General features: G+C 49.2%; 1 protein-coding gene and 1 long non-coding RNA gene across 6 annotated transcripts in view; one reads left to right on the top strand and one right to left on the bottom strand.

Annotated features, from left to right (window-relative positions):
* The window catches only part of LOC146832809 (uncharacterized), a 225,595-nt gene extending 220,175 nt beyond the window's left edge, over positions 1 to 5,420 (top strand). Inside the window, exons 4-5 of the long non-coding RNA XR_014960453.1 lie at positions 4,728 to 4,870; positions 5,224 to 5,420. This is a non-coding gene — a long non-coding RNA (uncharacterized LOC146832809). The remainder of the gene's footprint in view (positions 1 to 4,727; positions 4,871 to 5,223) is intronic.
* STX18 (syntaxin 18) overlaps positions 1 to 14,862 on the bottom strand; it is a 485,190-nt gene that overhangs the window by 40,249 nt on the left and 430,079 nt on the right. The window contains exon 13 of one of the 5 annotated variants that reach the window (XM_085600233.1): positions 7,164 to 7,266. The exons of the other annotated variants lie outside the window; for them this stretch is intronic. The gene's annotated coding sequence lies outside the window, so the exon portion shown is untranslated. Of the gene's footprint in view, positions 1 to 7,163; positions 7,267 to 14,862 lie in introns of those variants that run through there. 5 annotated transcript variants of the gene reach the window in all.

The following is a 14,862-nucleotide window of genomic DNA, read 5'->3' as shown; positions in this document are numbered from 1 at the left end:
ACCGATACGTTGAAAGGGTTCGTCTATTATGGGAAGAGGTCTTAGGGGAGCTCTAGGGGGTTGATACCTGCTATTCCTTTGACATACAGGACATTCCTTGCAGTATCTTTTGATCTGTTGGTATATCCCTGGCCAATAGAACCGCTCAGTGATCTGTTTTTCGGTTTTCTCCGTGCCGAAATGCCCTCCTAACAAGTGACTATGTGCTAGAAAGAGGACTTTGTCTCTGAAGGGGCCTGGGATCAACAACTGGGCACGTTGAGTGGGGGACCCCTTTCTGTACAATAACCCTTGCTTCGTAAAGAAATAGGGACATACATGGTGGGGATCTTCAGCGTCAAAGGCTTGAGACCATGCTCCTTGTAGTAGGGGGTCCTCTCGCTGTGCGGCGTGGAAATTCCTATCTGTTTCCCAGGGATTTTCATCCAGAAGAACCGGTAGTGCCACAAGATGTCGGGCCTTGTCTGCTCTCCTTTGTTTCCGGCTTTTCCTTGTCTTTGTTGGAGGCCAGTCTTTATCCACCTCCTGGGAAAAAGGTGCGGAAGACCACCAGTCACCTTCCTTGGTCTCCGCCTCCCGTACCAACTGGGTCAACTTCGGGTAATCGTTTCCTATGATGGCTTGTTCAGGCAAGCGGGGAATCAAGCCCACAGTGAGGAATGAACCAGGGTCTTGAGAGTTCTGGATTCGTACTTGTGTTGTGGGATATGGTTTGGTATCTCCATGCACACACCGGATGGCGACAGTGCCGTCGATAGGACCGACATGATTCCCGAGGTCCTGTGGCCTTATTACCCTATGTAAACAGCCGGTATCAGCAAGGGCAGTCACAGGTTGTCCGTTCACTGAGATGGTACATCGGTAGGGTGGTTTGTCTTTTTCCCTGGGTGAACAATAGTAGTTACGAGCCACTCCAATTTCCATTGGTTCTTCTTTCTGTGGACAGAACCTGGCGATATGACCTAGTGTTCCGCACTGGAAACACTGGGGTCCCGCTGTCGGTGGTCGTATAGGGGGTACCCCTGGAACAATGGTAATAGTCTCTGGTCTTTTGGGCGGTGGGGGCCTCAAAGGCCGGTGTAACCCTGAACTAGTGGGTTTGGTTGTGGGCTCGTCGCGCCCCTTTTGGACCTCTTGGGCTCTACTGTAAGCACTGGCTATTTCCACTGCGGTTTCAAGGGTAAGGTGAGGTTGTTGTCGCACCCACCTTTGGATAGGGGGGTGTAGAGAGGACAAATACTGCTCTAAATATATTTTTGCCATGATTCCATCCTTATCTGTGGTAGCGGGTTTCAGCCATCGATCTGCCATATCCTTCACCCTAAAGTAGAGAGCTCGGGGTGTTTCTTGGACGCCTTCCTTCATTTGTCTTAAGCGCTTTCGATACGTTTCGTCATCTACCCCCAGTCGCTCCATGATGCAGCGTTTTATGTCTGCGTACGGAACCACCCCCTGAATGGTGGCAGCCTGATACGCGGCTTGTAAGTCTCCTGAGAGGAGAGGTCCTAGGTATTGGCCCCATTTATCGGCCGGCCAAGAAGCAGCTGTGGCCATCCGTTCGAAGTTCGTAAAGAAGAAATCCGGATCTTCACCTGGTACATATCGTTGTAATACTACGGATGGGAGCGTGGTGGGACCTCTCTGATGTCCGAGAGCTTCAGTAAGTTTCTCCATGGCGGCCCCGTGGGTATCGCTCTGTCCACTAAGCACTTGTTGCAACTTGCCTCGGTCTTCCTCTACCACTGTCAGAAAGCGTTCCATCACTTTGCCCAGATGCTCTTGATTTTCAGCCATTTTCGATAGTGCAGCCTCCATGACGCCTTGGGATCCCACTTCTGACACCACTTGTGGGAGGGCAGGCTTAATGAACAGGCGAGGAAGCTGTATATATTTGCCTAAGGAAGGCTTTTTATTGATTTTCTGTGACAATAGAGATCCTGATGACGTTGGTTCTTCTGGTTTCCCTCCTGTGAGATTGTCTTCCCGCTTCGGAGCCTCCGTAGGGTTCAAGGTGGAGGTATCGGGGACTTCTTTGGCGATGGCGTGGCCGTCTTCCCGGAGGCTCATAGGAGGGAAAAGAAAGGGGTTGTCAGGGTGGTATATTGCGATACGTTTGTTTTAACACCGTCACCGCACCAGCAAGTGTTCTTCAGGATCGGTAGGAGGGATCGTGAGGGAAATAGGGAGGTGAAGGGAAGTATGGACGTGAAGGGAAATAATGCAGCTTGAACGTAGTCCGGCTAAGTATTGGGAGTAACGAGTTTAGCAGGATAGGTTGCTTCGACTATGAAAGGTAGTGAGGTCAGACATTTATCAAGACAGAGTTTTACTTGGTCACGACAATTACACGGTAACTCGGGCCTCCCAGGTCTCAACCCAGACCCTCCGTTGCCTCCCTCAATCCCCCCCAGCTCACACCCCGGAGACGGTTTTACTCACCGACCCCCGCCGTAACTCTCCAGAGTTACGGCCGCTCCTCAGCGTCCTCCGGTGGGCACCACCATTCCTCGTACCAGCGGTCCTCGGCGTCCGCGTCGTCTCGGTCTTTCGTCTGCTTGTGGTCCTGGGGGTTCGCTCTCTCCTCAGCGCCTTCTCCGTCTTCGTCTTCCTCGTGTGGTTCATTCCGGGTTCCTTCCTCTTTCTCGCGTTTGGTCCTCGACGACGACGTTTCTTCTCCTCCGGCTTTCATTGGCGCTGGGACAGTACTTCCGGGTTTAACCCCGCCCTCTTCCGGGTCTTTGGTTCCCGTCTGTGAAGAAACCAGAGAGGAGCATGGATGTTGTAGTTCCTGTACGTTCCTCTTCTCTGTCAGAGGAGCGGAGTGAGGGACGGAGTATGGGAGGTCAGGACCCGAGTGCTTCTGTGACGTCAGTCTCGGACGGTCATCGCGCAATCCCTCACAGTATTTTCATGTCATCGTGCCCCAAAATCACCTGGGCACATAATATAACTCCACTGTTGGCCAGCCTCAACAGCAAAACTGCAATATGATCTTCTCTTCTCTTGTCCCTGTATGGGCACTCGGCCATCTTCAAGATGGTATCGCTACCTCAGAATATGTACCATCTCCCAAATTTCCCTTACCACATCCCGCGCTCATGGTTTGCGCAGGTCCAACGCCATACAAAATAAATTTCTCTGGAATGGTAGGGCGATTATAGAGTCGCTCCTCTTCGCACATGTGTGCAATCAACATACTGCGGAGGAATCGCGGCAGCAGACATCTATTCATATTACGCAGCATCACACTTGCTTGTGGTGAACGAATGCTGGTAAAACTCCCCAACTGACCCAGCGTATGCGATTGAGCATGCGGCAATGGAGCAGACCCCCCCTACACCTCCTGCATAGCTCAGCACGACTAGACTTTATGCCACCTGCAGGTAAAGTAGTAATACTGCTCTGACGGGCACTGGTTCAACAGATGGGATGGCATGGTAAACTTACCCGGGCTACCCCACTATGGCAGGGGACATACCTCCATCCTGTGGCAACTTTCGATGGGTTCTGGGGTTGGGACCAGGTGGGGATGTAAACCCTTGGGGATGGGATTCAGGGTACCACCCTGAAATCCTATCAACAATTGCAAACTGAGTACAACCTCCACAAAACACACTTCTACAAATATCTCCGTCTCTGCCACGTGCTCACCCCGCTAGTCTGCTTCCTTGAGACCCTTCCGGAATTTCTTCCATTGGAAGGCAGTTTGTTAATAGGGGATTTAGGCCTTCACAAGATTAGACAGATCTATCAGACCCTAACGACCCACACACAGACAACGCTCGACAAGATGTGGCAGGCAGACATCCCTGACTTCACTGACTACGACTGGGCTGAAGCCATCGCCAGTCCGCGAGGTGCAGCGGTCTCTACTAGATACCGCCTGATACAGTTTAAATACCTACACAGGGCTTATTATACGTGGATTAGACTCGGGCGGATGGGAGTAATTCCATCCCCCGCATGTCTGCGGTGTGAGACGAGGGGACTTTTCTGCATACAGTTTGGGGCTGCACAGTATTGCAGCCTTTTTGGTGCAGAATTAAGTCCTGCCTCCAGGAGGTGCTCGCATGGGAACTCCTGATGGACCCGAGACTCTTCCTCTTACATAGCACGGACGATGTAGGGGGAAACGTCTGTAAGCAACACTTATTGCTGTTAGTCCTCACTATAGCCAAGCGCGACATCGCACAATTGTGGAAAGGGACTTCTCCCCCAACGTTGGGTAAATGGAAGGCCGAAATGGACAGATGCCAGGGGGTCCGAAGTGGCAGTATTCCTTGCTCGAGGCTGCCCTGCTAAACATAGGAAAATCTGGACCCGCTGGGCGTCCTATCAAGGAATTGAGCTCCCCCCCTACCACCCACCGACCCCTAAATGGAGCCCTGTTTTCTAATGTATATTGTTTTATATGTACCTTGTTTTGAAAATCCCGTATACGATGGCAATGGAGTTCTACGACCTTTTAACTAATACGCACGCCCTGAGATCTAGAATTGTCTGCATCAGGTTTGATTTTAACCCCCTGCATGTTGGGCAGGTGTTCGATTTTGGTCAAAATGTTGGACTCGCTGTGATCTTATGTCATTTTCTCCTACAGGTAATTGTAGGGCCTTCGCCCACATTTCCAACGATAAACCAAATAAAATTTGTTGTGAAAAAAAAAGTTACTCAAGTCAATGTTTCCCTTCTTATTGTTAAATAACAAAATTGTATTTCTCCTGCAGGCCGATCCACTGCATTTTTGAATATGGAATCTGGACTCACTACAGACTGAGTTGGATACCATACTATACTCATTGCAGTCAATCAGTAGGATCGGAGATGACTGATGGAATAACTAGGGGCGTTTAATGAAGTGGCCTAAAAGGTAAGCAAGTCAACAACAACCATAGCAGACCTACATGTCTGTGTAGTGGTGGAGTTGAGTGTAGTGGTATGACTGACAGCGGTGCATTGATTTAGTTACTTAATTTGGAAAATGCTATGTTGCTGTATATGTGTGCTCTGTCTGGCTCAAAATCTAAGCTAAGTGGAGGTTGGGTGAGCGCCGTGGGCTTGCTCTGTCCTGTTGTTCTTGTAGGTTAATGCTGGAAACAGAGTAGACATGATTTAGCCATGCCGCCTCTGAAAGTGTTCTTGTTGCACTCCTCCGTAATTTATGCATTTTTTTTTCTCCTTGATTTTTCAATCTCCCTTTTGTTTTTCCATCTACACTTACAGGCCGACCTTTACCCTGTGCTATACTGAGAAAAACAACTCACACTTACCTTACCAATCCGCATCCACCAGGCAGGCAGTGGCACCCAAGATTGACGGATGGAGCGTCCATGGAAGGGAGGACCAAGAGCAATGCCAAGATGCAACTCCCCATTTGACCATAATAACATACAGTAACTTAGTATCATTCATCATCTTTTAATTAGACTCATTTTTTCTCTTCAATTATTACGACTGTGTGTTGTTGTTTATTATATTTGCTCTTTGCTTGTAATTGATCCCTACAGCTAGTTTTTAATTTTCTTTGCTAGCTTTAAAAGGAAGCCTGGTACACCAGAACATAAAATGTATGTAATTTGGGTCTCTCTGAGGGCAGACGGGCAAGGCAATTGCATAATAATAATATACTGCTGGCCTGTACTGTCTACTAGTCTAGTTAGTACTACTTATCATTAACCATCAAGTCATCATCATGCATGCATTTCCTTTTACTCCCTTAACAGATTTATGAATATGATGGTCGTCTGCCAAGATTGTGTGTTGTCCGTGTGTAGTGTTTGTCTTTGTCAAACCTGTCCCTCAAATATACCTTCCCAACCATTCATCAAACCCGAAGCATCTTCCCCCGGGCTGTGTGATGTATATTGAGGTGTGACTAAATTAAATTAATTTACACCAATAATTGATCACACACTTGCTGGGGCGGAAGTGGTAAAAGCAACACTAACTCAAGGCAGGGAGAGGATCTTCTTCTGCTTGCCCACCCATGCTCAGTATTTGCAAGTCAATTTTTTTTTCCAGAGGAACATAATCCATCATAATTCATTGCCGGCATAGTTTCATCATCCTTACAGCACTAAAGGTTACGCTTATCCACTTCATAGGTCGAGTCAACTACAGTTTGTAACTTGTACAAGGCTATCCCCGCCACCATTATGTTTTAATTTACTTTAGCATTGCTAATCATTATGGTTTCTTGTTTGGCAATCTTTTTGTGTACTGTACTTTGTTCTACTACTCCTTCGCTGTCTCATTTTCTTTTTTTGCAAATGCTACTGCCTGTGTCTACTACTACTACCACCGCCACCTCCATGGCATTTTGGGAAACCAAACCATCATCACCATGCAGCCATCGCTTTGCCTAAGTTTAAATAAACATCAATCGCAGGAAAGAGAAGTAGTTTGAGGGAGACATAATTAGTAATATGGACATTAATTCATTAATTCACACACCCACACCCTTTCGAGTCCAGTTGCAGACTGCATCGACTAGGAGGAGAGACTGACAGTACTAGTAGGACAAGTCACTCACAAGTGAGGGTACCGCATCTATCTGTTCGTGTGTTACACTATTGGCATATTATTTACATCAAAATCTGTCTGCAGCCCTGCACCCGAAAAGGAAGCCATGTTAAGTAAAAGAGTAACCCCCTACAAAACATTTACATTGTATGTAAAGTTTAAGTTTAAATATAATTTATTCCCCTTACAAAATAAACTAATGTAAAAATCCCACAACACCTGACACCCCACTCCTTAACCCCAACCAATGTCCAAAGATAAAGAAAGAATCCAACTAATGTCCGGTCAATTGTCCATAATAAATAATAAATATAAACCCCAACTTTTCCCCAACACCATCGCCCAATTTCCACCCACCAAAAAAACGAATAAAAAAGGGGCAATACGACAGTTTTCTAGCAGTGGGCTCGTCGCTTGTTACCCTCCAGGACCTTTATCCGCTCCTCTAGGTGCGGTGCTTGTAAGATTTACAATTGCAGCCACGGCAGGGGTGGGGGGCACAGCAGGGTTGAATGAAGTACGGCGGGTTTCTGCCAGATCGCAGCGCCGTACCACGTGGGGGGGGGGGGGGGGGGGCATGGCTAGGGTCCAGGCCATTGGAGGAGGCTGCAGCTGCTGCCACCTCCTCCGCCAGAACCACCAGCCGCCAATATTCCTCGCAGATGGCCTCCAGCTTCCGGCTCAGGGCCATGGCTGCCAACTCCTTCCTGTCTGGTTTTTCTTTTTTTGGTTGGGAAGAAGTAGCTAGATCAAGAAAGAAACAAGACTATTGTAACCAATACTCTTAGCAAAACAGTAGCACAAAATGAATTCTACAAATAGTGGGACAGTAGCACTAGCAAGCACAGTACATAACATTTGTGGAATCCTCCCACTTCCTCGGCCTCTAACATTTGTGGGAGTTTCAGGCATTACTACTAGGCACTATGGAGTAGACCAGTCTTCTCTCTCTTGTTTAGCTAAATTAACCTTATTGTAGCTGGCATACCAGCTCAATCTGCTTGCACCCTAGACAAACATACTTGTGTTGCAGACTCACATTATTTTTATTTACTATTGTCTGCAGGTGGGAAATCTGTACTCTACAACTACATAATCATTTTATTTTTAGGTCTCGCCTGAGCCAGCGCTGCCCTGGCGAGACTTTTAGTAAGGGCTTCAGAAAATGCTACCACTGTGGCCTAGAGCTTGCGGTTACACACGCGAGCGCGCGCTTACGTGCAGAGGCGCCATATGGCTTTTCTCTCTCGTCATGGGTCATCAGCTTTCAAGGTACGAGAGCTTTCTTTCACATTCCTGAAGTCGATAGCTTCCTTTTCATTTGCCTATATATCCCTACCTCTTTTCTACCCCTCTACCCCTCTACCCCACTCTCTCACAGACTCTCCCTCACAGACTCTCCCTCACAGACTCTCCCTCACAGACTCTCCCTCACAGACTCTCCCTCACAGACTCTCCCTCACAGACTCTCCCTCACAGACTCTCCCTCACAGACTCTCCCTCACAGACACTCCCTCACAGACACTCCCTCACAGACACTCCCTCACAGACACTCCCTCACAGACAGACTCTCACAGACAGACTCTCACAGACTCAAAGGCACACAGACACTCTCACACTCACTTTCACAGACACTCTCATACTCTCACACTCTCTCAGACTCACAGATACTCTCATACTCTCTCACAGACACTCACTCACAGATTCTCAGACACTCTCAGACTCTCACAAACTCTCAGATACCCTCTCACAGACTCTCTCGCAGACACTCACTCTCTCAAGACACTCAAAGACACTCTCACAGACACGCTCTCACAGACTCTCATAGACACTCACAGACACTCTCTCTCAGACACTCTCACAAACTCTCACACTCTCAGACTCACAGATACTCTTACACTCTCACAGACACTCTCACAGACACTCACAGACACTCACAGACACTCACAGACACTCACACAGACACTCACAGACACTCACACAGACACTCACACAGACACTCACACAGACACTCACACAGACACTCACACAGACACTCACACAGACACTCACACAGACTCACACAGACTCACACTCACAGACTCACACTCTCACAGACTCTCACTCTCACAGACTCTCACTCTCACAGACTCTCACTCTCACAGACTCTCACTCTCACAGACTCTCACTCTCACACTCACACTCAGACTCTCACACTCACAGACACTCTCACACTCGCAGACACTCACTCTCGCAGACACTCACTCTCTCAGACACTCACTCTCTCAGACACTCACTCTCTCAGACACTCACTCTCTCAGACACTCACTCTCTCAGACACTCACTCTCTCAGACACTCACTCTCTCAGACACTCACATACATGCTCTGACACTCACAGACACTCTCACAGACACTCTCTCACAGACACGCTCTCACAAACTCTCTCACAGACTCACTCACTTTCACAGACACTCTCACAGACACTATCACAGACTCTCTCAGACACACACACTCTCTCACAGACACGCTCTCAGACTCACAGCCCCACTCTCAGACTCTCCCAGACACTCCCAGACACTCTCTCAGACACTCTCTCACAGACTCACTCACAGACACAGACAATCTCTCAGACACTCTCTCACAGACACTCTCTCACAGACTCACACTCTCTCAGACTGTCACAGACACTCTTACACTCACAGACACTCTTACACTCACAGACACTCTTACACTCACAGACACTCTTACACTCACAGACACTCTTACACTCACAGACACTCTTACACTCACAGACACTCTTACACTCACAGACACTCTCACAGACACTTACACTCAGACACTCACACACTCTTACACTCAGTCTCTCAGACACTCACAGACACTCACAGACACTCAGACACTCACAGACACTCACAGACACTCACAGACTCTCACAGACTCTCACAGACTCTCACAGACTCTCACAGACTCTCACAGACTCTCACAGACTCTCACAGACTCTCACAGACACGCTCTCACAGACACGCTCTCACAGACACGCTCTCACAGACACGCTCTCACAGACACGCTCTCACAGACACGCTCTCACAGACACGCTCTCACAGACACGCTCTCACAGACACGCTCTCACAGACACGCTCTCGCAGACACGCTCTCGCAGACACGCTCTCGCCTACACGCTCTCGCCTACACGCTCTCGCCTACACGCTCTCGCCTACACGCTCTCGCCTACACGCTCTCGCCTACACGCTCCTGCCTACACGCTCTCACATACACGCTCTCACATACACGCTCTCACATACACGCTCTCACAGACACGCTCTCACAGACACTCTCACAGACCCTCTCACAGACACTTTCACAGACTCACTCACTCTTACATACATGCTCTCACAGACTCAGACACTGTATCACAGACTCTCACAGACACACATACTCTCTCAGACACTCAAACAGACTCTCTCTCACAGACTTTCTTACAGACTTTCTTACAGACACTCACAGACTCTCAAAGACACTATCACAGACACTCTCTCAGACTCACAAACACTCTCTCAGACTCACAGACACTCTCTCAGACTCTAAAAGACTCTCGCACTCTCAGACTCACACTCTCTCACAGACACTCTCACAGACACTCACACACTCTCACAGACACTCACACACTCTCACAGACACTCACACACTCTCACAATCACACTCACAGGCACTCACACAGACGCATTCACAGACTCACTCTCAGACTCACAGCCACTCACAGACTCTCACAGACACACTCACAGACTCCAATAGACAGACTCTCACAGACTCACTCACACTCTCTCACAGACACTCACACCAACACTCTCACACAGACACTCTCAAACAGACACTCTCACAGACTCACACTCCGATACTCTCAGACATTCTCTCACATACTCTTTCACACTCACTCACAGACACTCTCTCAGACTTACACTCTCACATACTCACATACTCAGAGACTCTCAGACTCACAGACACTCACAGACTCTCTCAGACACTCACAGACTCTCTCAGACTCTCACAGACACTCTCTGACTCTCACAGACACTCTCTGACTCTCACAGACACTCTCTGACTCTCACAGACACTCTCTGACTCTCACAGACACTCTCTGACTCTCACAGACACTCTCTGACTCTCACAGACACTCTGACTCTCACATACACTCTCTCAGACACTCTCACAGACACTCCCTCAGACTCTCACAGATACTCTCTCACAAACTCAAACTCACATACACACTCTCACAGACAGACTCTCACAGACAGACTCTCACAGACTGTGAGAAGTTGGCCTGGTATATGCTGTTCACTAGTTAAAGTGGACACCTTGCACCAGTACAATTCGACTCTTATGGTAGATAGGTTTAAGACAACCTGTTAAAGAAAGCTATCCTAGTGGTAGCTGTGGAGAGCAGCCTACAGGCTAAGTCTCAGAGGAATGTCAAGCAGCACAGGTATATATATCAAATATATATGTATTCATTTCTAGACACACTCTATTAATCTCTTTATGAGATTAAAAGTCAGGAACATATGCATAAATCAACGTTTCACAATCAATTAAGCACAAATATGGCTGGGGCCCTAGGGGAGTACCAGACCATATACTAAAAAAGAGGTTTAGGAATATCGACTTGCAAGGGGAAAAGGCCTAGGGCCTTTAGAATCGCTGGGGCCTCACTAGTCCACCCAAGGCAGGTATGTAAAGGACCCACGGGAGGCGCGTGCAGTGTGAGAACACAGCCGCGGGTTCCCTATTGATTTCAATGGAGCAAGTCGCAGTTGGATTTTTAAAGTTTTATGGTACTTCGGAAGAGTCTACAAGCAAGCCACTTACAAGGTAAGTACTTCGAGGGCCAACACCCACAGGAGCACCGGAGTGCACGAGTTACCTCACCCAGGGAAGCCGGGTGCATAGGTGTATTTTGGTGTCGGGTCGCGGCGTCGTTTTCAATGGAAGCCGAAGAAGATTTGCTGCTTGTGAAGACTGGAGAAGTGTCCGGTGGAATCCAAGGCTGGATTCAGAAGAAGGAAGACCTGAAAGCAGAAGGGACAGTGTTCAGTCACTTGCCAGTGACCCGGGGCCAGGAAGATGGATGCCCAAGGTAGTCGGGTGATTTCAGGTGATTCACGGGTGTATTGACTCTTTAGCCACAAGGTCCAGGAGGCATCGACGACGACCAGGAGTTGGATTCGGAGTGTCCCACGAAGTCTGTAGCTTACTGAGGTGTCGGCAACCGGATTGGAGCCAACAAGCCTTGGCAACAGCAAGTCTCGTGGAATGTGAAGAAAGTCAGCGGTGCAGACCAGCAAGGTCTGAGGGACTCACCCAGAGAAGGTAAGTCAGGGCAGGCCTGGAGCAATCAGGGGAGCCCTTTGGTTCGATGATAAAGTCTTCAGGGGACCCACAAGCCAACCGGCAAGGGATCGCGAAGACGCCTCGTGAGGATTCACTTCACAGGAGCCCACGGTCACTCGGGACGAGGTAGGCCTCTGATTTTCGGCGGAAATCCTGCTGGAGGCTTGGACCACACGTGGTCCAAAGCACAAGTTCATAGAACATCTTGTAGGGGTTGCACTCGACAATAGTGCACGGTACCCGGGTATTGCTGTTCCTCGTCACTCGTGAGGCCCACTCGCTTCAGGTTTGCTGGAGACTCACAATGGCCGTCGAGAAGTCAGGAAATCCACTTCCGGGGCTGCAGGGACTTTGGACTCCGGCGGGAGCGGGAAAGTTTGCGACCGTTGATTGTTTTGGTGCCTGCCAAGCAGGGGAGTCACTCCTTGACTCCAAGGGAGATTCTTCAGTCTTCCAAAGGTAGTGGAACGTCGAAGGTCCAGGATTCTTCTTGTAGAGCGTCGTCCAGGGATATCTAGTTTGCAATGGCAAGGTTTCCCTATCTTATACTAAAGGAAAGGGAGGGACTAGCTCTAGGACCCCTCCTCTGGGAGGGTCAGGGGAGTGGGTGGTTACACCCACTTCCTTATGTCCAGTTTCGCGCCAGAGCAGGGGCAGGTAGCCCCTGAACTGGTTTGAGATGGCATATGCACAGAGGAGCCTACTGCTCCTCCAGTGCAGGACTTCAAAGCACTGTCTGGAATGTGGTTACACCTCCCTGTGACAGGATGCCTATTGTTGGGCCTCCTCCACTGCGAGTTTCAGTCAGCAGCAGGAGGGCAGCCCAGTGTCTGTGCTGGTGGCATCCATTTTGTGAAGCCAGAGTTCTTTCAGGGTTTAACCGCATCCGCATCCTGTCACAGGAAGGTGTAACCACCTCCCAGACAGGATTTAGTGTATTGGGGCTGGGTGGGTGCACTCCTAGAGTGCTTTGAAGTCCTGTACTGGGGGAGCAGTAGGCTCCTCTGTGCATATGCCAGCTCAAACCGGTTCAGGGGCTACCTGCCCCTGCTCTGGCGCAAAACTGGACAAAGAGAAGTGGGTGTAGCCAGCCACTCCCCTGACCCTCCCATAGGAGGGGTCATAGAGCTAGTCCCTCCCTTCCTTGTAGTACAAGTTAGGGGACCCTTGCCATTGCAAGTTAGATATCCCTGGATGACGCTCTGAAGAAGAATCCTGGACCTTCTACATTCCACTACCTCTGGAAGACTGAAGAATCTCCCTTGGAGTCAAGGAGTGACTCCCCTGCTTGGCAGGCACTAAAAACTTTGCATCAACGGTCGCAAACTTTCCCGCTCCCGCTGGAGTCCGAAGTCCCTGCAGCCCAGGAAGAGGATTTCCTGACTTCTCCAAGGCCATCGTGAGTCCCCAGCGACGCTGAGGCAAGTGGACCCCACGAGTGACGAGGAACCGCAATCCCTGGGTAAAGTGCACTATTTTCGAGTGCAGCCCCTTCACGACGTTCTACGAACTTGTGTATTGGACCACGTGTGGTCCAAGCCTCCAGCTGGATTTCCACCGAAGATCAAAGGCCTACCCCATCCCGAGTGCTCGTGGGCCCCTGTTGAAGGAATCCTCCCGAGGCGTCTTCGCGATCCCTTGCCAGCCGGCTCGTGGGTCCCCAGAAGACTTTTCCACAGAACCAAAGGGCTCCCCTGGTTGCTCCAGGCCTGCCCTGACTTACCCTCGCTGGGTGAGTCCCTCAGACCTTGCTGGTCTGCACCGCTGACTTTTCCCATTCTCCACGAGACTTGCTGTTAACAAGGCTTGTTGGCTCCAATCTGGTCACCGACACCGCAGTAAGCTGCAGACTTCGTGGGACACGCCGAATCCAGCTCCTGGTCATCGTCGACGCCTCCTGGACCTCGTGGCTGAAGAGTCAAGACACCCGTGATCACCTGAAATCACCCGATGACGGTGGGCATCCATCTTCCTTGCCCCGGGTCACTGTCAAGAGACTTTGAACGCCGTCTCCTCTGCTTTCAGGACTTCTTCCTTCTGAATCCAGCCTTGGATTCCACCGGACACTTCTCCAGTCTTCACAAGCAGCAAGTCTTCTTTGGCTCCTATTGAAAACGACGCCGCGACCCGACTCCAAAAGACACCTATGCACCCGGCTTCCCTGGGTGAGGTAACTCCTGCACTACGGTGCTCCTGTGTGTGTTGGCTCTCGATCTACTTACCTTGTAAGTGACTTGCTTGTAGACCCTCCCAAAGTACTCTAGAACTTTAAAATTCCAACCGCAACTTGCTACATTGAAGTCTATTGGGATCCGCGGCTGTGTTCTCACACTGCATGCGTCTCCTGTGGGTCCTTAATTTACCTACCTTGGGTGGATTAGTGAGGCCCCAGCGCTTCTGAAGGCCCTAGGCCTTGTCCCTTCTCAAGTCGTTCTTCTTATACCTCTTTTTTAGTATATGGTCTGGTACGCCCCTAGGGCCCCATCCATATAAGTGCTTAATTTGTTGTGAAACGTTGATTTTTGCATATGTTCCTGACTTCTAATCTCATAAAGAGATTAGTAGAGTGTGTCTAGAAATAAATACATATATATTTGATATATATACCTGTGTGGTGTCCTTTCATTTAGTAAATCAAGAGATTATAAGGTAAAACAAGCTGCTTTACATTCCTCTGAGACTTAGCCTGAAGGCTGCTCTCCACAGCTACCACTAGGATAGCTTTCTTTAAAAGGTTGTCTTAAACCTATCTACCATAAGAGTCGAATTGTACTGGTGCAAGGTGGCCACTATAACTAGTGACCAGCATATGCCAGGCCAACTTCTCACATTGGTGGGCAGCGTGTGGGATTCCAGCTCGATATTGTTTTACCAGAAAATCTCAATTTGAATTACTAACTGAAAACCACTTAAAGTACTCAAGATACATATAAAGTCAAGCTTTGTATCAAAAAGTTCTACTGAACTTAGAGCTG

This window comes from Triturus cristatus, chromosome 4_2 (assembly GCF_964204655.1).
Source record: "Triturus cristatus chromosome 4_2, aTriCri1.1, whole genome shotgun sequence".
NCBI classification, from domain to species: Eukaryota; Metazoa; Chordata; class Amphibia; order Caudata; family Salamandridae; genus Triturus; species Triturus cristatus.
Note: the sequence above shows the minus strand (reverse complement) of the source record. Positions and strands in the feature narration are given on the sequence as shown.